The sequence below is a fragment of the Balaenoptera musculus genome, chromosome 5, assembly GCF_009873245.2.
Source record: "Balaenoptera musculus isolate JJ_BM4_2016_0621 chromosome 5, mBalMus1.pri.v3, whole genome shotgun sequence".
NCBI classification, from domain to species: domain Eukaryota; kingdom Metazoa; phylum Chordata; class Mammalia; order Artiodactyla; family Balaenopteridae; genus Balaenoptera; species Balaenoptera musculus.
In genome coordinates this window covers 84,779,661-84,804,500 of record NC_045789.1, presented here as the reverse complement: position 1 = coordinate 84,804,500, position 24,840 = coordinate 84,779,661, and positions in this window count along the sequence as shown.

The following is a 24,840-nucleotide window of genomic DNA, read 5'->3' as shown; positions in this document are numbered from 1 at the left end:
GGCTGTTGCAATGTCACGCCGCCCTCTGCCGCCTCATGCTCGCCCCACATTCCAGTTATGACTACCGTACCCCTCCCTCTCCCCATCCTGAGTGAGCAAAAGAGTCCTAATCAGCTGCTGCTTAATCCCTCCTATCTGGGTGGGGAACAGACTCCTGAGAGCGACCTACACGCAGAGGCGGGGCCAAAACCAAAGCTGAACACCAGGAGCTGTGCGAACAAAGAGAAAGGGAAATTTCTCTGTGCAGGCTCAGGAGCAGCAGATTAAATCCCCACAATCAACTTGATAAACCATGCATCTGAAGAAAACCTGAACAGACAACGAGCTCGGAGCACGTGGGGCTGTGGTCATTCACCAGTGAAGCTTCCGAGAGGGAGCACAGGTTGCCAATAAAAAGTGGAGGGAGACAGATCTGGAAATGCTGCGGCTGGAAGCAGGGCTCAGTCTACATCAGGATTCTCAGTTCTGGCTGAGACCAGGATTAGGATTCCGTCTGTGCTCTGATTCAGGGTCCTTCTGAGATTAGGATTCAGACTCAGTCTGGACCAGGGATTTGGGCTCAGTCTAGATCAGGATTCTCAGTTCAATCTGAGACTAGGACCTTCTTCTCAGTTGTGGGCAGCCTCTGCACAGGACAGCTATTCTCGGTGCAGAGTGAACTGGCTGTAGAAGCTATGCCTCTGCCCCCACCTCCAGTACAGACGGAAAAAGAAATACCATATGCTAATATATATATATGGAATCTGAAAAAAAAAAAATGGTTCTGATGAACCTAGGGACAGGGTAGGGATAAAGACACAGTTGTAGAGAATGGACTTGAGGACATGGGGAGGGGGGGAGGTTAAGCTGGGATGAAGTGAGAGAGTAGCATTGACAAATATACACTACCAAATGTAAAATAGAGAGCTAGTGGGAAGCACTTGCAAAGCACAGGGAGATCAGCTCGGTGCTTTGTTACCACCTAGAGGGGTAGGATAGCCAGGGTGGGAGGGAGATGCAAGAGGGAGGGGATATGGGGATATATGTATACATATAGCTGATTCACTTTGTTTTACAGCAGCAACTAACACAACATTGTAAAGCAATTATACTCCAACAAAGATGTTAAACATATATATATATATATATATATATATATATGTATATATTAAAAAAAGAGTTTACAAAGCAAAAAAAATTATTGAAATGTATACTTGTGATTTGTGCACATTTTATGATTGTTACATGAATAAATTTAAAAAGTGACATGAAAAACTGTAATATGTAAATTCAGAAATAGCGAGGAAGAAGGGTATGTTTGTACCTTTTGATGTGATCATACTCAGGGTATTTCTAAAGCGGATGATTGCTGATAACTGTACATTTATTTATTTTTTTAATTCCTAAATTCAATATGAAAAAGAATTGACAACATTCAAAGACAATTTTCAAAGTCAATTTGTGGCTGATTTCTCATATTTTTATTAAAATAGGAAAATATAAATGAGATAACCAATTTGTTTGGCAAATAAATGTTACTTTAGCTTACAAACTAGCAAAATTTCAAACTGGTCATTAGAATTCCAAAGAAATTTTGATGCAATCAAATGTAAGTTGTCATGTGCATAGATAAGACTACAGTTTACCCTATATTAACTATAATTTTATCTTTTGATATTTCTCCTTTTAAGCAAAGGCTATGATCCCAAATGAAATGCCACATGACAGAAAGATTGTATCATACTCTCAGGAAACTTAATCCCCAAAGTTTGAGAGCTATGTTCAATAAGCTTTATTATATTTGGCCTAGATTATTTAAATATTAAGCAGGAGGTACAGTCCAAACAAGGACATCTTTTAAAATCATTTGACTTTCTTTACTATACAATATCTATAAATGCAATCATGTTTTTTTAATTCTCCAAGTTGTTTTCCTTTTGATTTACTATGATTGCCACATAACCACTCATTTCATCCCTTTCTCCAGACATCAATGCTGCAATATTCACTGAGTTAAGCTCTGGATCATCTCATAGGGTCTACCTTCTGACTTCAAATGGCTCTAGGAACTTTATTAATTTATTGAGTTAAAAATACATATATTGGTATCTATCGATAATATTCTCTCGATAGAATTCCATGAAAAGCCCTTCAAAGTAATTTTGAATGTACAGAATTTAACTAGTTTTGCAAATAACTTCAAAAATATCTATCAGCAAAATCTACTGAGGTGGATAGCCTGATAATCATTTAACACTGACATCAACTGAAAGATTAGTTTAAAACTTCACAAACACACACACACAGCCACAGATAATTTTACAGATGTTTTGCACCAAACACAGAAGGAACAAATCAACTGTATGTAAGTTCTTCTAGAGGAACTAATAACTGGGGAGCCAAATTATTTAATTAAACCTTAAAAATTAGGAAACTACATGATGACAGTATTGCCTTGGTATTAAAACCAGACAAGGACAGATTGACAACTATAAAAGCATCTAATATATGACTATACATCTGAAATCATAGCCAACTTGTTACCCATAGAGGATCTATATGAATACTTTCTGTAAGCAAAAATTATTTCTAAATTTATCTTTAATGCATCTATAAGATAAAATCATATTTTTAAAATTTTCATCACTATTTTCCTATCATTCCTATACTATATCAGGGGACTGATTAAAATTCATGGCTGATATAAAACATAGTTACAACTTGAATCCAGAAGAAAGGTAATAAAACTCAGGCTTGTAGTTAAAATTAAAAATTAGACAACAGAATCTTGTGGCATGCAAAAATAATCTGGAAAAATTCTGTTTTTAAAACTGTAAAATATTTTTTAAGACCATGGTCATTAGAATCAGCCATACTTGCTCTTGGGTTATATTTTCTTCTGAGTTATATGTATATTTTGGCATGTTATGTAAGCAATTTGAAGGTCCATTTCCACATTGGTGCAATATTGACAATAAGACTTATCTTATGGAACTGTTGTGAGACTAAAAAAACATAATACAGCAAAGTACCCCAAATCATCTCTCACTAGAGGATGATCAATTAATTACAGTTGCTGCTTTAGTGTTATTAATGACTAATAATTATGTAGATTCTTATAATTATAAAATTAATAAACAATTTAAATTTTTGTGAATTCATAGAGAGCAGAATCACCCTAACATTTATATTAAACACAACATTTCTAATACCATTACTTTTGAACTTTAAATATGTTCTTTTGACCATTACTAGGACTACCATAAGAGCCTAAATTGTTATTTCATGGGAAATTGTTTTCCATTATACTGTCCTGTTTAATCGATGAACAGCATTTTTAGTAGTACATAAAATAATGGGGTAACTTTAGATTAGAATCAGTGAAAGACAACTGGTTCTAGATAGGCATACAGATGTCATAACAAAGATACAGGCGGCATTGGAGAAACAGGATGTGTTTCTTATAATCTGGATGTGTATCCTGAAAAATGAAATGGGATTTGAGTCATTTTGATGATTCCTATGATTTAGACATCCAACTGGAGGAAAGCGTCTCCAACAGAGGATTAGATCACTAGCATAGCTGGACCTGATATGACAGGCCTTAGACGTCAGGCAGGAGACACATTGCCAACATCAAAGAAACTGCAGTTGAAAGCTCCTAGGTGGTTTCTACCTAGTGAGGCTTTTTTATTTTGATTTATTTTTTTCTCAAATTAGAAAATTGTATCCTCTCCAGTTGGATAAATTTCCATGCAGACAAGGTTTGGACAGGATATGGTCCTTTTGGAAAAAATAAAATAAAATAAAATAAAATCACAGGGTACATGGCTTGGCATGCAAAGTACTTGCTGGATTAGGATCTCCTCTCTCTCCTCTGTGTACAGCTGGGAGATTCCCAGAGACAGGGGATCATTGAAGAATTAACAAAAATGTCTTGTGACAGAACATGTCTTATATTTTTATTTATTTATTTATTTAAACATCTTTATTAGAGTATAATTGCTTTACAATGGTATCTTAGGTTCTGCTTTATAACAAAGTGAATCAGCTATACATATACATATGTCCCCATAACTCTACCCTCTTGCATCTCCCTCCCTCTCACCCTCCCTATCCCACCCCTCTAGGTGGTCACAAAACACCGAGCTGATCTCCCTGTGCTATGCAGCTCCTTCCCACTAGCTATCTATTTTACGTTTGGTAGTGTATATATGTCCATGCCACTCTCTCACTTTGTGCCAGCTTACCCTTCCCCCTCCCCATATCCTCAAGTCCATTCTCTAGTAGGTCTGCATCTTTATCCCGTCTTGCCCCTAGCTTCTTCTGACCTTTTTTTTTAGATTCCATATATATGTGTTAGCATACGGTATTTGTTTTTCTCTTTCTGACTTACTTCACTCTGGATGACAGTCTCTAGGCCCATCCATCTCACTACAAATAACTCAGTTTCGTTACTTTTTATGGCTAATATTCCATTGTATATATGTGCCACATCTTCTTTATCCATTCATCTGTTGATGGACACTTAGGTGGCTTCCATGTCCTAGCTATTGTAAATAGAGCTGCAATGAACATTTTGGTACATGACTCTTTTTGGATGATGGTTTCCTCAGAGTATATGGCCAGTAGTGGGATTGCTGGGTCATATGGTAGTTCTATTTTGAGTTTTTTAACGAACCTCCATACTGTTCTCCATAGTGGCTGTATCAATTTACATTCCCACCAACAGTGCAAGAGGGTTCCCTTTTCTCCACACCCTCTGCAGCATTTATTGTTTGTAGATTTTTTGATGATGGCCATTCTGATTGGTGTGAGATGATATCTCATGGTAGATTTGATTTGCATTTCTCTAATGATTAATGATGTTGAGCATCCTTTCATGTGTTTGTTGGTAATCTGTATATCTTCTTTGGAGAAATGTCTATTTAGGTCTTCTGCCTATTTTTGGATTGGGTTTTTCCTTTTTTTGATATTGAGCTGCATGAGTTGCTTGTATGTTTTGGAGATTAATCCTTTGTCAGTTGCTTCTTTTGCAAATACTTTCTCCCATTCTGAAGGGTGTTTTTTCATCTTGTTTATGGTTTCCTTTGTTGTGCAAAAGCTTTTAAGTTTCATTAAGTCCCATTTGTTTATTTTTGTTTTTATTTCCATTTCTCTAGGAGGTGGGTCAAAAAGGATCTTGCTGTGATTTATGTCATAGAGTGTTCTGCCTATGTTTTCCTCTAAGACTTTGAGGGTGTCTGGCCTTACATTTAGGTCTTTAATATATTTTGAGTTTATTTTTGTGTATGGTATTAGGGAGTGTTCTAATTTCATTCTTTTACGTGTAGCTGTCCAGTTTTCTCAGCACCAGTTATTGAAGAGGCTGTCTTTTCTCCACTGTAGAGTCTTGCCTCCTTTATCAAAGATAAGGTGTGTGGGTTTATCTCTGGGCTTTCTATCCTGTTCCATTGATCTATATTTCTGTTTTTGTGCCAGTACCATACTGTCTTGATGACTGTAGCTTTTTAGTATAGTCTGAAGTCAGGGAGCCTGATTCCTCCAGCTCTGTTTCTCTTTCTCAAGATTGCTTTGGCTATTCGGGGTCTTTTGTGTTTCCATACAAATTGTGAATTTTGTTTTTCTAGTTCTGTGAAAAATGCCATTGGTAGTTTGATAGGGGTTGCATTGAATCTGTAGATTGCTTTGGGGAGTAGAATCATTTTCACAATGTTGATTCTTCCAATCCAAGAACATGGTATATCTCTCCATCTATTTGTATCATCTTTAATTTCTTTCATCAGTCTCCTATAATTTTCTGCATACAGGTCTTTTGTCTCCTTAGGTAGGTTTATTCCTAGATATTTTATTCTTTTTGTTGCAATGGTAAATGGGAGTGTTTTCTTAATTTCACTTTCAGATTTTTCATCATTAGTGTATAGGAATGCAAGAGATTTCTGTGCATTAATTTTGTATCTTGCTAGTTTACCAAATTCATTGATTAGCTCTAGTAGTTTTCTGGTAGCATCTTTAGGATTCTCTATGTATAGTATCATGTCATCTGCAAACAGTGCCAGTTTTACTTCTTCCTTTGCTATTTGGATTCCTTTTATTTCTTTTTCTCCTCTGATTGCTGTGGCTAAAACTTCCAAAACTATGTTGAATAATAGTGCTGAGAGTGGACCACCTTGTCTTGTTCCTGATCTTAGTGGAAATGGTTTCAGTTTTTAACCATTGAGGGTGATGTTGGTTGTGGGTTTGTCATATATGGCCTTTATTATGTTGAGGAAATTTCCCTCTATGGCTACTTTCTGGAGGGTTTTTATCATAAATGGTGTTGAATTTTGTTGAAAGCTTTCTCTGCATCTATTGGGATGATCATATGGTTTTTCTCCTTCAATTTGTTAATATGATGTATCATGTTGATTGATTTGCATATATTGAAGAGTCCTTGCATTCCTGGGATAAACCCCACTTGATCATAGTGTATGATCCTTTTAATGTGCTGTTGGATTCTGTTTGCTAGTATTTTGTTGAGGAGTTTTTCTTCTATGTTCATCAGTGATATTGGCCTGTAGTTTTCTTTCTTTGTGACATCTTTGCCTGGTTTTGGTATCAGAGTGATGGTGGCCTCTTAGAATAAGTTTGGGAGTGTTCCTCCTGCTACATTTTGGAAGAGTTTGAGAAGGAAAGGTGTTAGCTCCTCTGTAAATGTTTGATAAAATTCGCCTGTGAAGCCATCTGGTCCTGGGCTTTTGTTTGTTGGAAGATTTTTAATCACAGTTTCAATATCAGTGCTTGTGATTGGTCTGTTCATATTTTCTATTTCTTCCTGGTTCAGTCTCAGAAGTTTGTGCATTTCTAAGAATTTGTCCATTTCTTCCAGGTTGTCCATTTTATTGGCATATAGTTGCTTTTAGTAATCTCTCATGATCCTTTTTATTTCTGCAGGGTCAGTTGTTACTTCTCCTTTTTCATTTCTAATTCTATTGATTTGAGTCTTTTCCCTTTTTTTCGTGATGCGTCTGGCTAATGGTTTATCAATTTTGTCAAAACTGCTTTTACTGCATCCCATAGGTTTTGAGTCATTGTGTTTTCATTGTCATTTGTTTCTAAGTGTTTTTTGATTTCCTCTTTGATTGCTTCAGTGATCTCTTGGTTATTAAGTAGTGTGTTGTTTAGCTTCCATATGTTTGTATTTCCTACAGATGTTTTCCTGTAATTGATATCTAGTCTCATAGCATTGTGGTCGGAAAAGATACTTGATATGATTTCAATTTTCTTAAATTTACCAAGTCTTGATTTGTGAGCCAAGATATGATCTATCCTGGAGAATGTTCCATGAGCACTTGAGAAGAATCTGTATTCTGTTGTTTTTGGATGGAATGTCCTATAAATATCAATTAAGTCCATCTTGTTTAATGCATCATTTAAAGCTTGTGTTTTCTTATTTATTTTCATTTTGGATGATCTGTCCATTGGTGAAAGTGAGGTGTTAAAGTCCCCTACTATGACTGTGTTACTGTCGATTTCCCCTTTTATGGCTGTTAGTATTTGCCTTATGTATTGAGGTGCTCCTATGTTGGGTGCATAAATATTTACAATTGTTATATCTTCTTCTTGGATTGATCCCTTCATCATTATGTAGTGTCCTTCTTTGTCTCTTGCAATAGTCTTTGTTTTAAAGTCTATTTTGTCTGATAGGAGAATTGCTACTCCATCTTTCTTTTGATTTCCATTTGCATGGAATATCTTTTTCCATCCCCTCACTTTCAGCCTGCATGTGTCCCTAGGTCTGAAGTGGGTCTCTTGTAGACAGCATATATACAGTTCTTGTTTTTGTGTCCATTCAGTCAGTCTATGTCTTTTGGTTGGAGCATTTAATCCAATTACATTTAAGGTAATTATCGATATGTATGTTCCTATTACCATTTTCTTAATTGTTTTGGGTTTATTATTTTAGGTCTTTTCCTTCACTTGTGTTTCCTGCCTAGAGAAGTTCCTTTAGCATTTGTTGTAAAGCTGGTTTTGTGGTGCTGAATTCTCTTAGGTTTTGCTTGTCTGTAAAGTTTTTAATTTCTCCATCAAATCTGAATGAGATCCTTGCTGGGTAATCTTGGTTGTAGGTTTTTCTCCTTCATCACTTTAAGTATATCCTGCCACTCCCTTCTGGCTTACAGAGTTTCTGCTGAAAGATCAGCTGTTAACCTTATGGGGATTCCCTTGTGTGTTATTTGTTGTTTTTCCCTTGCTGCTTTTAATATTTGTTCTTTGTATTTGATTTTTGATAGTTTGATTAATATGTGTCTTGGCATGTTTCTCCTTGGATTTAACCTGTATGGGACTCTCTGTGCTTCCTGGACTTGATTAAATATTTCCTTTCCCATATTAGGGAAGTTTTCAGCTATAATCTCTTCAACTATTTTCTTAGTCCCTTTCTTTTTCTCTTCTTCTTCTGGGACCCCTACAATTCGAATGTTGGTGTGTTTAATGTTGTCCCAGAGGTCTCTGAGACTGTGCTCAGTTCTTTTCATTCTTTTTTTCTTTATTCTGCTCTGCAGTAGTTATTTCCACTATTTTATCTTCCAGGTCACTTATCCATTCTTCTGCCTCAGTTATGCTGCTCTTGATCCCTTCTAGAGAAATTTTAATTTCATTTATTGTGTTGTTCATCATTGTTTGTTTGCTCTTTAGTTCTTCTAGGTCCTTGTTAAACGTTTCTTGTATTTATTCTATTTCCAAGATTTTGATTCATCTTTACTATTATTATTCTGAATTCTTTTTCAGGTAGACTGCCTATTTCCTCTTCATTTGTTAGGTCTGGTGAGTTTTTACCTTGTTCCTTCATCTCCTGTGTGTTTTTCTGTCTTTTCATTTTGCTTAAGTTACTGTTTTTGGGGTCTCCTTTTCACAGGCTGCAAGTTCATCGTTTCCATTGGTGTTCCATTCCATTTTGGTGTCTGTCTCCAGTGGCTAAGGTTGGTTCAGTGGGTTGTGTAGGCTTCTTGGTGGAGGGGCTAGTGCCTGTGTTCTGTTGGATGAGGCTGGATCTTGTCTTTCTGGTTGGCAGGTCCACGTCTGGTGGTGTGTTTTGTGGTGTCTGTGACCTTATTATGATTTTAGGCAGCCTCTCTGCTAATGGATGGGGCTGTGTTCCTGTCTTGCTAGCTGTTTGGCATAGGGTGTTCAGCACTGTAGCTTGCTGGTCGTTGAGTGAAGCTGGGTCTTGGTGTTGAGATGGAGATCTCTGGAAGATTTTCGCTGTTTGATATTATGTGGAGCTGGGAGGTCTCTTGTGGACCAGTGTCCTGAACTTGGCTCTCCCACCTCAGTGGCACAGCACTGACTCCTGGCTGGAGCACCAAGAGCCTTTCATCCACACGGCTCAGAATGAAAGGGAGAAAAAATAAGAAAGAAAGAAAGAAAAAAGAAAGAAAGAAAGAAAGAAAGAAAGAAAGAAGATAAAATAAAATAAAGTTATTAACATAAAAAATTATTAAGAAAACAAATTTTAAAGTAAAAAACAAAAACACACACAAAAAAACCTGGACAGACAGAACCCTAGGACAAATGGTAAAATCAAAGCTATACAGACAAAATCCCACACAGAAGCATACACATACACACTCACAAAAAGAGAAAAAGGGAAATATATATATATATATATATCTTTGCTCCCAAAGTCCACCTCCTCAATTTGGGATGACTCGTTGTCTGTTCAGGTACTCCACAGATGCAGGGTACATCAAGTTGATTGTGGAGATTTAATCCGCTGCTCCTGAGTCTGCTGGGATAAATTTCCCTTTCCTTTTTTGTTCGAACAGCTCCTGGGGTTCAACTTTGGATTTGGACCCGCCTCTGTGTGTAGGTCGCCTGAGGGCATCTGTTCTTCCCTCAGACAGGACGGGGTTAAAGGAGCAGCTGCTTCGGGGGCTCTGGCTCACTCAGGCCGGGGGGAGGGAGGGGTACGGAGGAGGCGGGGCGAGCCTGCGGCGGCAGAGGCCAGCGTGATGTTGCAGCAGCCCGAGGCGCGCAGTGCGTTCTCCCGGGGAAGATGTCCCTGGATCATGGGACCCTGGCAGTGGCGGGCTGCACAGGCTCCCAGGAGGGGAGGTGTGGATAGTGACCTGTGCTTGCACACAGGCTTCTTGGTGGCAGCAGCAGCAGCCTTAGTGTCTCATGCCCGTCTCTGGAGTCCGCTCTGATAGCCGTGGCTCGCGCCCGTCTCTGGAGCTCGTTTAGGCGGCACTCTGAATCCCCTCTCCTTGCGCGCCGCGAAACAAAGAGGCAAGAAAAAGTCTCTTGCTTCTTCGGCAGCTCCAACCTTTTCCCGGACTCCCTCCCGGCTAGCTGTGGTGTGCTAACCCCTTCAGGCTGTGTTCACGGCCGCCAACCCCAGTCCTCTCCCTGGGAACCGACCTCCGAAGCCCGAGCCTCAGCTCCCAGCTCCTGCCCGCCCCAGCAGGTGAGTAGACAAGCCTCTCGGTCTGGTAAGTGCTGGTCATCAGCACAGACCCTCTGTGCGGGAATCTCTCCCCTTTGCCCTCTGCACCCCTGTGGCTGCGCTCTCCTCCGTGGCTCCGAAGCTTCCCCCCTCCGCCACCCACAGTCTCTGCCCGCGAAGGGGCTCCTAGTGTGTGGAAACCTTTCCTGCTTCACAGCTCCCTCCCACTGGTGCAGGTCCCGTCCCTATTCTTTTGTCTCTCTTTTTTCTTTTTTCTTTTGCCCTACCCAGGTACGTGGGGAGTTCCTTGCCTTTTGGGAGGTCTGAGGTCTTCTGCCAGCGTTCAGTGGGTGTTCTGTAGGAGTTGTTCCACATGTAGATGTATTTCTGATGTATCTGTGGGGAGGAAGGTGATCCCCGCATCTCACTCTTCCGCCATCTTGAAGCTCCTCCTATAGTGTCTTAAGGTGGAAGTTTAAGTTATTGATTTGAGATCTTTCTTTCTTTCTTTCTTTTATTAATGGAGGCTTTTATAGCTATAAATTTCCCTCTAAGAACTGCTTAAGCTGCATAATATAAGTTTTGCTATGCTGTGTGTTCATTTTCATTCATGTCAATGTATTTTATAATTTCCATTGTGATTTTTTTTTTGACTTAGTTGTTATTTAGGAATGTAATGTTTAATTTTCCCATATTTGTGAATTTTCAAAATGTTATTTTACATATTTCTAAGTAAATTCAATTATGGTTAGAGAACATACTTTATTTGATTTAAATACCTTTAAATATATTGAGGTTTGTTTCACAACCTAGCCTATGGTCTATTTTTGAATATGTTTCAGACATGCATGAGAAAAATGTATGTTTAGCTGTTTGGGGTGGAATATTATATAGATGTCAGAAAAATCTGGTTGGTTTATAATGTTGTTCAAGTCTCCTATATCCTTGTTGATCATCTGCCCATTTGTTCTATCTATTATTGAAAGCAGGGTATTGACTATTATTTTTAAACTGTCTGTATCTCCCTTTAATTCTGTCAGTTTTGTTCCATGTATTTTTGGTCCTGGTTGTTAGGTTTATATATACGTTTATAGTTTTTAGTCCTGTTTGATAGTTTGGACTTTTTATCATTGTCATTGTAAATGATCATTATAAATGTTTCTCTTTATCTATAGTAACACATTTTATGTTAAATTCTATTTTGATATAATAGTTATTCCAACTTTATAGTTACTGTTTGCATTATACATGATGCACCATTCTTTTACATAAAAGTATTTGAATCTTTGATATAAAGTAGGTGTTCTGTAGGAGTTGTTCCACATGTAGATGTATTTATGATGTATTTGTGGGGAGGAAGGTGATCTCCGTGTTTTACTCTTCCGCCATCTTGAAGCTCCTCCTGTCCTATCTTGAAGTCTGGTAATCCCATGTGGTATCAATGCCAGATTATAACAACAACAAATGCAATTATTATTTTATTTCTTTTATGTCCTCTCCCTCTCCCTCAGTTCACCCTTGGCAAGACTGAAAAGGGCAAATACTGAGGGTGGGATGTGTCGCAATTTAAAACAGAAAAGAAGTCAAACACACAGCCCCTTCCCATTCTCCATAGTGACTCTGGGTCTAAGGTACATCCAGCTGGGAGTGGAGCTTTAAATTGAGTAGAAGTTCCTATAGTAGTTTGAATTTGACATTTAATTTAAAAAATTAAAATGATTTAAAAATTGTGAAATTATATGATTTTTCCCAAGATTTTATCCAGGGTTAGAAAGAATGTATGATTTTGCTGTGGGCTATGGAGCAATAAAATAAATATGTATCAGATATCATCATACAGAGCACAACATATAACATATTAAGTGGCTAATAAGTATCCAGAAGAGGAGAACTTCAGTAGAGGTAAGAGAAAGTGCAAAATTTTGGAGTAGAAATCGGCATGACATTTCCAGAAACAGCAACTGCATTTTAAATATAGTATGATATAATCAAATATAAAATTATCCAATATATATACAAATATGTATTATGAAAAAATATATGCATAGAGATGTGCATTCAAGGAGACATCTCTGAGACTGTGTCATTTGAGCTGAGTCATGTGGGGAGAGTGCATTGAGTGCAAAATGGGTGGAAAGGCATTCCAGGCAGAAAGAATAAATGTGTAAAAGTGAAAGCAGCATGACACGTTTGATGAATGTGAGCAGAAGAATGAATTAAGAAAGGAAGGATGGAGTATTTAAAGACAGGCTGATAGATTGGGACCACACCAAAAAATGCTTTGTATACCATAACAGTATTTGATTTCAGGTATGCATGAGAAGTTTAGTAAAGAAATGGTAATAATATGATTTGAGTACTTGAGAAATAGCTCTTAAAAACAAAATAAAAACCACAAAAATCTATTGTTTTAGTTTCCTATTTCTGCTGTAACAAATTACCATGAATTTAGTGACTTAACACACAGTCATATTTTCTTGTGCCTGTCAGAAATCCAAAGTGGGTCACATTGGCCAAAATCAAGGCATCAGCAAGGTATCTCAAGGCTTTAGGTGAGAATCTGTTTGTCTTTTCCATCTTCTGGAGGCTGCCCACATATCTTGGCCCATAGTCCTCTTTATTCACCTTCAAAGCCAGGAATAGCTGCCTGCATCTCTCTCAGGATATCAACTCACTGGTGTTTACTTTTGTGTCTCCATCTTCCCCATTCTTAGGTTATAGCAATTAGGACTTGGACACCTTTTGGGGGACATTATTCTGCTTCCCACCACTATTATTCACGAAATGATTAAGAAAATTTTGGTGCTTAAAAGCAGTGGAATAAATAATAATAGTTGTAAATAATAACAGCAATGATGATAACAGTAATAACAATACTGTTGGTGAGTATGGGTTAATATGTAAATTTCTCTGTGGTTCACGAGGCCAGAGAGATATTATTGAATGAATAATTTGTGGAAGATTAGACAAAACACTATCAAAGCCCTTTGGGAGACAACTGGAAGTTTGGTGTGGGCGGATTCTATACTTTTTAAAAATCATCTCCTTATATTGTTTGAAATTTTTGGTGTGTATATATAGCAACTTTTCAATTAAAGATACTGTATTTACTTAATTTTTAGAAGAATTTTTTTTAAAATGCCTTTGTTCTAATCAATTGAGGAGTAAAAGCATGGAATTTATTTGGTGTGAGACTTCAGTAGACATAATTTAGAGTAGCTTCCTGGGTACATCATCTTTACTGGCCATGACTGTGGTCTGCCTCCACATGTTCTTATAATAAAAGACTCACCTGCCCTGTTGGTCAATGGATTGGTCATGTTATCCATCCTGAGCATTATCAGTCAGAATATGTCAGTTCCTTAGACCTATGATTGGTCAATGGGCCTGTGATAGGTGAAGAGGATCTCCCTTGGTAATGTCCAACCTGTATGTGAGAAGAGAAGCTGTTTTTAATTTCTGCTCATGAAACTGCTAAGAAAAAACTTAAAACAGCTGACAATTACTTCCATTGGCATATTTCCAGTCATCACTAAAAAGTAAAATCTAACGCTAATATAATAGAGAACCTAAATAGGAAATCCTAAATATACTCTATCTGCTAGCCCAGTGGTTCACAAGGCCAGAGACATCATTGACCTTCTTTGGTTAATTCATATGGGCCAATAGATTCCCTTTGATAATTTAGCTAGTTCAGGTTATACTTCTACCTTCATAATGAAAAGAGCTTAGAAAATAATTAATATTTTATCAAGGAGTTTTAAATAACTCCATTTTGACAACAATGAAAATACTTTCCTCCTACTTACTATTTTATAATGTAGTCTCTGAATGTGGTTGTACCTCAGACCTTGACCTCAGACTACCAGAGAGCAACTCAAAATATGACTCAGAATATCTCCCTGAACTATTCCTATCATCCTTCCTCTCCTACACAAATTTGTTTTGATTTCTACACAAACAAATTTTTAAAACTCACAAATTATTTTTTAGACTATCACAAAGCCAACATAAGTAATGATCCAGTTTCACAAGCCAAACGTTGTGTTATTCATTTATGTTGTACTGCAGTTTTTCAGGTATAAAAAAACAAAGAGACAGAAGGAGATTATATATAATGAACAACAAATGTAAGTTTATTTTTTTTTTGGATATTCATTCAACAGCAGAGAAAATTGTGCTACAAAATGGAGGAAATGGTAAAATTTGAAATGGCCAGGTATGTTCTTCAATTATGACCAACCATTCAAGATTCATTCAAAAAATGTGAATTAAATATGCTGCAAAAGTAAAAACATAAATAGTTGTCAATAAAAGCGATATCAAATGACCTTTTCCATTTGGAAGAGCCAATTTTTTTTTTTGAGAGTGTAAAAAGTGGTCTTTTACGCCACAAAATGCCATCATCACTATCATTCTATAAATCTTATTAAAAAAACATTTGCACTTAAGAGCAAGATGAACTGATTTATAATTCAGAGAACAATCATTGGAACAATTTTACTTTAACATTTTGGACCCAAATGATTAAAGATGATAAATTTAAAAATCTATGAGTAATGAATAAGACTAGCCTCTCTCTCTCTCTCTCTCTCTGTCTCTCTCTTTGGCCATTATGAAGGCTTAATGTGTTTAAATAGAAAGAATCTCACAGAATAACTCTTGTAAATTGTTTTTTCTTTTCTCCTCAAAAAAATAGATAATCTTATATTTTGGACAACAAATACTAAAGCTACATTTTAAAAATAGAGTTACCAGAATTCCAGTTTCAGTCGCTTATGACGGGATGTTAATACAAATCTTTGACTACACAAGGCTCATATACCTCCTCTATTCTACATTTCTATGAGGTTTTGTACTCCAACTTGGAAGAAACATTTCAGGACTCAAAGATGGTTAGAAATGAACTGGTACTACTTGTTCTTTCTCTTTCTCCACCATCAACCTATCTTTACCTTATTTTTCTTTTCCATTACTGAAAGGCTCTTTAGATGATAAGAACATCTCTGACTTCTGGTTCTTCAGTGTGTGATATTCCTATAACCTCAGGGAGTTTGGAGGATTTAGTTAGCAGGAATTAGCTATCGTTTTAGTCAAATGTACTCTTCAAGTGACTACTGTATGTAAAAACCTGCAAAAATAATATTTTGCATTTACTTAGGTATTGATGAGGCTCAGGGCAGGAAACCCAAAATATGACAAAGTGGCATATTGATTGTTTTGAATTAACATTACTGGAGAAACAGCCACATGGAAACTCTGACCCTCTTCTCTGTTCCCCTGAAAGCAGGAAATATATCTCCCTTCTTGCACCAGGAGGTAGAGAGACATTCTTATACAAGAGATAGGGAATTAAGGGCCAAAGAGGCTGTGTAAACAAACTCTGCTTGGTTTCTTCACTAATAAGCACCCAAGCCTGTTTCTTTGTCTCATTAGTTCTTCACAAACGTATAGTTTCATTGTCTAAAAGGTATAAAAACAGCCTACTTTGGTCGTTTCTTGAGTTCGACATTATGAGACCACCGTGAGTATGAAATTATTATTTTTTCCTCCTGCTAATCTGCTTTGTGTCAATTTAATTATTAAAACCGGAAAAAAGAACCAAGAGTGGTAGAGAGAAAATTTCCCCTCCATGACAGTACCCTGACATCATTTGCCAAATACTTATATGTTATTAATTTACCCATCTCTGTGAAATGGGTGCTACTGATAAATTGCATCATTGACATTTGAAAGATGAATAAATGAATTTTACATAAATAGAGTGACTTGTCTAAGACACTAAAAATGTAACAACAGAACCAGGATGAGAACTCATTTCCCCAACTTTCGATCCCAATTCAGCTCAATTAATTCTGTTCAATGATACCCAAGCTCAAGTAAAATCATCAAAGTCCAGCTTCCCCTACCATAGATTTCTCTGTTTTTTCCAGAAGCTCAGCCCAGAATTTCTGACAGCTTTTCTTACCTCCTCTGACTCCCTCTCAGCATTTTTCCCTCACAGGTATTTCCCCACTAAATCTCTAATCCATCTAATCCTGTTTTGGAATATGCTTCTTATAAGACTCACACTAACATAAGCTCTTTTCTATAACCCCTCAGAAGAATACAAACAACACCATTCCTTCCTGAGAGCTAAATATGTTATATGATATGAATAAATAATTTATACCAATAGCCAACAAAATGCACAAAAAGTGTAAGTTCAATATAGTATATATTTCCTTTATCCTTCAGCATCAAGCCCATATGATTAATAGTAATGTAATTTGTACAAATACTTTATTTGTGCATGGAAATATATCAGACTATTCATTCCAAATCTTGAACCCTCTAATTCCATGTTTCTGAATTAATTTTAATAAAATCACTACAGAAATGCACAAAGGTAGAATTATAAGGATGAACCCAGGGGTTATTTTTAATGAGAAAAAAATTATTTTCCTGAAGATTATTTAAAATAATGGAAAGATGCTAATCAAATATTGATAAATCAAAAAAGCAATGTATACATTATAGTTTTTTGCAGAAAAATACATAAGCACGTTTATGCACAAAATGAATGGAATTATGTATCAATAAAATAAAACATAACCCAGTTTTCTGTTTATCTCCTTGTTGGTAAAAACATGGGTGGATTTAATCTTTTACTTCTGCATTTCTGTATTTTCTATAATAAATATGCATTAATTTTATAGTCAAAGAACATGCATATACTATGAAAAACCATGATAGACATACACTTTCCTAAATATAACAGGGAAAATGAAGAAAGAAATATGAAATATTATTCATCACTCACACCTCCATTCTTCAAAGTTGAAGTAAGTTTTAGAATACTTTTTCAAACTGTGTTGTAAATTACTTGTGACTATACATTGTCTGCCATTTTGGAAAACTGAATAATTGATATACACTATCCATGCAGTAATTTAATTCAAAATGCTGAAATATCAGCAATCACATCATGGTTTTGCATCCATAAGTTTGCACAGCTTAATATCCAGACTCACATGGAATACAAGTGTGTATTCATACTTCCATGAAGTCTTCAAATGAACTGTGTAATCTCTCAAAAAATTAAAAATAAAATTAATATGTAGTTTTTTAATATTTAAAAATCTCATCCTCTGCTTTTTTCAAAGTTTTATTCAGCGAAATAACTCTTTGGAAATGTGACTCATCTCCCATATAGAGAAATAGATTTCCTGAATCATTTACTTCTTCATTTATTTACAAATATGTGTTGCCTATGTTCATTTTGCTGATCACTAAGCTAGTAGCAGTATTGGAATTAATTAATATTTAGATTAATCATTATCATACTCTCCACAGAGTTTAGAATATGTGGTCATTCAAAAATAAATATATATTAATATTTTATTTTGTGTTAGATGTTGACAGTGAAATAGCAATTAAAAGAGAAATCAGGAACTTTCCTATGGAATTCAGAGATAAAATTGTGTAAATGAATGACTGACAGGACCTTGAGATATTCAAATTAATATGTTAAGAGCTTAGATGGGAGAGAGGTTGTCTCATGGTATAAGTAACATTTAAGCTGGCCTTAGATACCATTTTCTGTACTTGCCCCCTGCCCCCGGCATTACATTTATTTTTCTATTAGAGCACTCAACATTCTATGATGTAATTATCTAATATTTTCCTTTGTGGAGGTTTCTCTGATCATAAATAATTCCTCTCATCTCTACATTTGTATTGATTATCCTCTCATTTCTCCACTCACTTATAGATCTTTCAATGAGCCCTCTGTAATATTCTAAATATTGATAACAAATTCCTGGGCATCTTTTGTTTTTTCTCTGAATATTATTCATACATCATGTAACTGAAACCTTCATACTCCCTGTTTTTTATTACTGATATTGGTGACTTGTATTTTTTCCTTGATTACTCTTGTTATGGTTTTATAATTTTAGTAATATTTTTAGAGGACTAACATTTAGTTTTGATCATTTTCTTTATTGTACTATCAATTTACATTAATCGAGTTCATCTATTGCACGTTTAACTTCTATCCATTATTTTTTAATTGTTTCCTTCCTTTCACTTTATGAGTTTGTTTTTTAAGTGAAACCTCAGATATTCTATTTTCAGCTTTTCTAACCTATTCATTTAAAACTCTAAAAGTTCTCTTTTTGTCATGCTGTAAGCCTCATCCCACAAATCTTGATATGCCTCCCTTCAATATCATTCAGTTCAAAATATTTCCACTGATATTCAAAATGTAATTTTGATATTTTCAATGTAATATTCTTGTTCCCTGGTTTCTTAAAAAATATATTGGTAAATTCCAAGTGGAAAGAGGTTATTATTTTTGTGGTTTTTACATTTATTGTCATTGATTTACCTTTATTGTCATTGAGTGCTCAATTCCTTTTGAGCTATTGAATGCTCTTTAAATAATGTTCATCCATTGATAATCGTCAAATCTTGTTTAATATACCAGCCTTGAACCAATTTTGGTAAATACGCCATGTTCATTTGAAAATAATTTGTACCCTCTTTTTATGAGATAATTCTTCTTATCAAATCTTTAGAGAGATGTGCTAAAAATTTCTTAATGTTGGCAAGGAGTTACTGCTCTGAGTACGTTGGCTAACTTTTTCTTTATACTTTAAAGGTATATTATATATATATAATATATATACATTTATTTATCTCCCTCACAAGAATATACATATATGTGTAGGTAGGTATGCATATATCATTTTTTGATTCTGAGAAGGTATCTTGTCATAATGTCAAATTGTCTTTGTTAATATAACTAACTCAGATTTACTTTGGTTAGGGTTTGAATATTTAGTATTTATTTATTATTATTATTTTATCTTGCAATATCTTTATTGTTACAATGTATCTCATGTAGTTGAATATATTTCAGTTTTTTTTTCAAATCTGCCAACCTTAGTCTTCTATATTTATTGTAAAATACAAATATAGTCATAATGTTAATGACCATTTTCTTCTTTTTAATTTTCAATTTAACTCACCTTTTTTATACCCCTTAGTCTCTCCTTTTTTGACTTTGTTTGGGCTAATAAAATTAGTTGATTTTTCTGTTTTATCCTCTATCATCTCATTAGTGTCACATTCTTTTATTGGTTGTCTTAGATAATAATAAGTATCATTGAATAATGACAGTTTAATATAGAAGTTAGCAATTCAAGGTATGTTATCTTTCTTTCCAGTCTTTTCACATGCATGCTATATATGAAGATGGTTTAATATTTTTTTCCTCTGATTTCTTTACATATTTTCTATGACTTACTTTCATTTCTTATTAACTCTATTTCTGACTTTATGTAATCTATTGCCAAAACCCATGAAACTGATGAAAAGTGGTCATGTAATGAGCAGTGGTCATATAATTGGCAGACTCTTCTGATTAATAGAATGCATAATTAAAGAGAAAGAGAGACTCAATTATTCTAGATTTTGAGTATCTGGTAGTGTTTTTGCCACTGGGCTAGTTTTTTTTTTTTTTTTTTTGCTTAATCAAGACTTCTTAATGGGATTTGCTTGAGAAAGGGTACGGACCTTATTTAGTTGATATGTGGTACAAAAACAGTGTTTCTTCATAACACGAGAGGTTCCAAATCACTAGTTCCACAAGCAATTAAAATTGGGAGACTCAGGAGTTCCCTGCTGGTCTAGTGTTTAGAATTCAGTGTTATCACTGCTGTGGCCCGGGTTCAATCCCTGGTCAGGGAACTGAGAACCAGCCACGTGGCACGGCCAAAACAAACAAACAAACTGGGAGCAAGAGTGTGCCATTGGAGAACAATATGTCTTCAGGCTTGCATTTTGTCTAATATTTCCTATTTGTCACTCTTGTCTAAAATGCTGCTAAAAGTAACAGTCAGCATAACTAAACAAATCTTCAGATTTTTCCAAACATTTTCTTAAGCACTACAGGCTCAATGGTCCACCTCCTAAAATACAGCAAGTAACAGTTTTATTAAATGTCTTGGCATGACATAAGAAATCACAAGTTTTCCAAATACTTAACTTTTATTATTTTTAGAGGCACTCTGCTTTAAGTTTCTTTATTATTTAAGATACAAACTATGATTCTGTAGAAAAAATGGTAGCCCAAAATACAAGAGCCAAAGCTAAACAGAAGTAATTCTTCTCTCATATAACAGTCCAGTATAGATATGTGAACCAGAGTATCTCTACCCACAAAACCATCCATGACACACTTTCTTCTATATTACTGCATTTGTCAACATGGTAAAATATGGTCCAAAATTTTCTGTGTTCTGCTTCTTCTAAGTCAGAAAGATGCAAAGTTGATGGTAAATAATAGCCTTTTAAAAAATTATGAAATCTGTATATAACACCTCTATTCATATTCTACCAATTAGACTTTTTTACATCACTGTACATAGCTCATGCAATGATGAAAAATATAATCTCTAGATAAGTGGTCATCTGTACTACAAAAACTCAAGCTTTTTATTAAAAAAAAGATGAAAATGGATGATTTAGGAGTTATGCAGTTTCTGCATGACTAAAAAGCTCATCACTTAATTTGAAAAATAAAAGATTCACAAAAACTAAAGACAAAACCAAAGGAATAGACTCTGCCCTTTTGTAAGAGGTTCAACAAAATCACATTGCAAGAGCATGAATGAATGAGGGGAAGTACTTTGGATTACTTTTACAATTTACTTCATGCAGCAATTATTTGCTATTGAACAAAATTTACTTCAAAATCTCTTTTTCCTAAAGTAATCACCATATTAAGATATAAAAAATAATGATTTACTAGTCTTGTTGTATAAGTATAAATTATTAGTGGAATTAAAAAATTAATGTTAATATAATGGTTCATTCCTAATGTAGGAATAGTTTTTTAACTTTGTAGAAAACATCAGAAATGTATTAACCAGTCTCAATGACTACCTAATTTTAGAATTATACGTTAACATGTGAAATATATTTATACATTTTGAAGTATTTGACTGATATTTATTTAGATTACATATAATTTTTTCTCATTAAATGATTATTTATTATACTCACACTTATAAATAGAATCCTAAATATCTATTGTTTTTCCTTCATGTCCTTCAAAGTTTCATTATATCAAATAAATAGAGTCAAGACTAACACAATTAACAGGATTGTTTCTATTTCATTAGCCTCATGGATATTTAGCGATGTTAAACAATTAACTTTTAAATTAAGCATTTATTTCTTAAACAATTTATAATTTGCATTATCCCCAAATATAATCATTTTAAAGTGTTTTGGTAAAAGTTTTATCTTAATGTCTGCATTTTCCTTAAAAATTCTTGCCAAAGTTATAAAACTAAAATCTTCACTTCCTAAAGAAACTGAACATGCTGATGTTGGGGAAGACTTTTGGTTTTGTTTGCCATCTGGTTACCTTGGAAATAATACTCTTGGAAATAACTGCATTGCTGAGTTTGAAAATGTACCATGGAAACAGGAAAAAAAAAACTCACCTGTATGACAACAAAATACTGAAAACATAAGCACAGTGGGTGGGAGAAAGCCAGGAATATACATGTGCTCATTTATAATTTCTATTTTTTAGTGTAAAATTTTGAGATAATTAATGCATTATAATATTTATAATTGAAGGAAAGCCTGTTTTCTGTAATATCTTACCCTGAAGCAGAAGAGTAATAATATATTTATTACGATGATTAGAATCTTCCAGCACTGTTGGTGGGAATGCAAATTGATACAACCACTATGGAAAACAGTGTGGCGGTTCCTTAAAAAACTAAAAATAGAACTACCATATGACACAGCAATCCCACTACTGGGCATATACCCTGAGAAAACCATAATTCAAAAAGAGACATGCACCAGAATGTTCACTGCAGCACTATCTACAATAGCCAGGACATATATATATGGAATATATATATTAAAAAATGGTACTGATGAACCTAGTTGCAGGGCAGGAATAAATAGGTAGATATAGAGAAAGGACTTGATGTCATAGGCTGGGAGGGCAAAGCTGGGGTGAAGTGAAAGTAGCATCGACATATATACACTACAGAATGTAAAATAGTTGGCTGGTGGGAAGCAGCAGCATAACACAGGGAGATTGGCTCAGTGCTTTGCGATGACCTTGAGGAGTGGGATAGGGAGGATGGGAGGAGACTCAAGAGGGAGGGGATAGGGGGACATATGTATGCATATGGCTGATTCGCTTTGTTGTGCAACAGAAGCTAACACGGTGTTGTGAAGCAATTATACTCCAATTAAAATCTATTAAAAAAATGAATTAATGAATAATTGGTGGAAACATACTTTATAAAATTATAGAGAGTACATTTTCTGCATTCAAGAAATTTACAATTGTGTTAGAGACTATATACCCAAATAAATATGAGGAAAAAAAGATATGATCTGTAAGTTCTATGAATATAGAGAAAATAGTAAAGCCATAAGATTTTGGAGAAGGTAGTGACTATACCTGGTAAGTATGATAAGAAAAGGTTTTTCAAGTGATGGTAAACATCCCCCTAATCAAACAGTATAGGATAGATAGATTATTGATAATCAGACTTGTTTTTGACAGTGACAAAACAGTAGAAAGTTCATGAATGAACTTTTGAATATATTTTAAGAATATTGTTTATAATTGTCATTGGGAGTTTGAATGGTTTTATACCTTAAGGGTCTTTAATCAGATGACATGGACTTTTGAACAAAGGCCCATCCAAAAAAATCTTATAGTCTAGAGGTAGGTAGAGGACAGTATAGACATCTAATATAATCTAAAATAAAATATTTCATATCAGTCAAAGAACAGAAGTGTGTTCTGAAGTATCTCTACAAGTAGGAGAAGCCTATCATGGTATACTCCATAGGAATATGGGGACAAGTTTAGGCCAAAAGTTGGTGGTTCTTGAAAGTGAAGCTTCCATTCGTTCATTGGCTTTTGATTCTTTCAAGATTTTAATAATATTTATTTTCTTTTAATTTGCTGATGAAAATTTTTTAAATTATATTTTAACAGTGTATTTATTCTTACATATTTTAAATACTTGTATAAGGCACAGCATGGAGCCAATAATGTCATATAATACATGGCTAATTGATCATTATTTGCCTTTTCTGTTTTTCTTGCTAATGCAAATACTTCTTAATGCAGTCTCCCTTTTCATCCTGATCTTAACCACCTCTTTAATTCAGCCTCAGTTTCAGGAGAGAGTTGGTTTCTAAATGATAGTGTCCAATAATTACGAACAGTGTTCTATAATTTTCTATATAACTAATTCTGTAAAATAATTGAAATCTAATTTTATAGTTGCAACAGTTGCTAGAGTTTATGGCAGCATATTTGGAATTTTGTACAGTAATACTTTGTTAGCTTATCTATTCATTTAATTACATTTCACTTTTCCCTAAATAGATTGCACACTCCCTGAAACTCTAGAACATGTTTTATTTTTCTGTATATGCAGAGAGGTAGACACATGTTGACTATTTCCTTTCAGACACTCACAGATAGTTCCTGTTTTGCTGTCAAGTGCCTATGGATGTGTCAAATCCCATTCACCCCACTGGTAAGAGATAGATTCCTATCCTATGATTATGGGGATGGCCAAATACATGACATCAGACACTAGACAGATGAGATTGATATTTTTAGTCACATATACTCACAGCCCCGGGGACAAGAACCCTACATTGCTACAAAGGGCCCCACCGGGGTTGCACTTGGGAACAGAGTGAAAAATCAAGGGCAAGAGAGTGTCAAGAGAGTCAGGGACCTCTGGTTCCCATGGGTGGATACGATTAGCTTGTTTGTATAATTCCATGGGCAGGCAGGGAGCTGAAGCCCACTTCTCAGTGATATGCATGAACAGTGTCTGGTTCCCATGGATAGGAATTTTGTTTGGCTAAGGGACTTAGCTGTGGAAGCAGAGCAGGAAGGGGAGCTTGTGGTTAAACTCTTCCAGGTCCACCTGATTTTCCCTACATATCAAGGTGCAAATTATGTTTGGTCTTACTGTTAGGACTTATATCACTGGGTGTCAGCAAATGACCTTTTGGGCTGTGGAAATTACTCATTGTGATGTGCTGTTGATTTCTATCCTATATATATCATGCCAAGGCACGTTCTTCATTGGTGCCCTCAGACAACTGAGAGAGCACAAGCGGAAAAACCAGCTGTGTTTCCCTCACATGCTATTTTGAGAAAGACATAGATTACTTCTCCAATGTAAACTCTTGAAGATTGTCCAGCCATAAGGATATCAAAATTGGATCTCCTAGGGGAGAGCTTCAGCATCAAATGCTGTTACACTGCTCACTAAACCTGATATTTAAAAGACTTCACCGTTTGGCTAAAACTTAATATTTTAGCCTTGTTTCTCACCTTCATGAAACCTCTATAATCTATTCAAATTTCTTCCTTT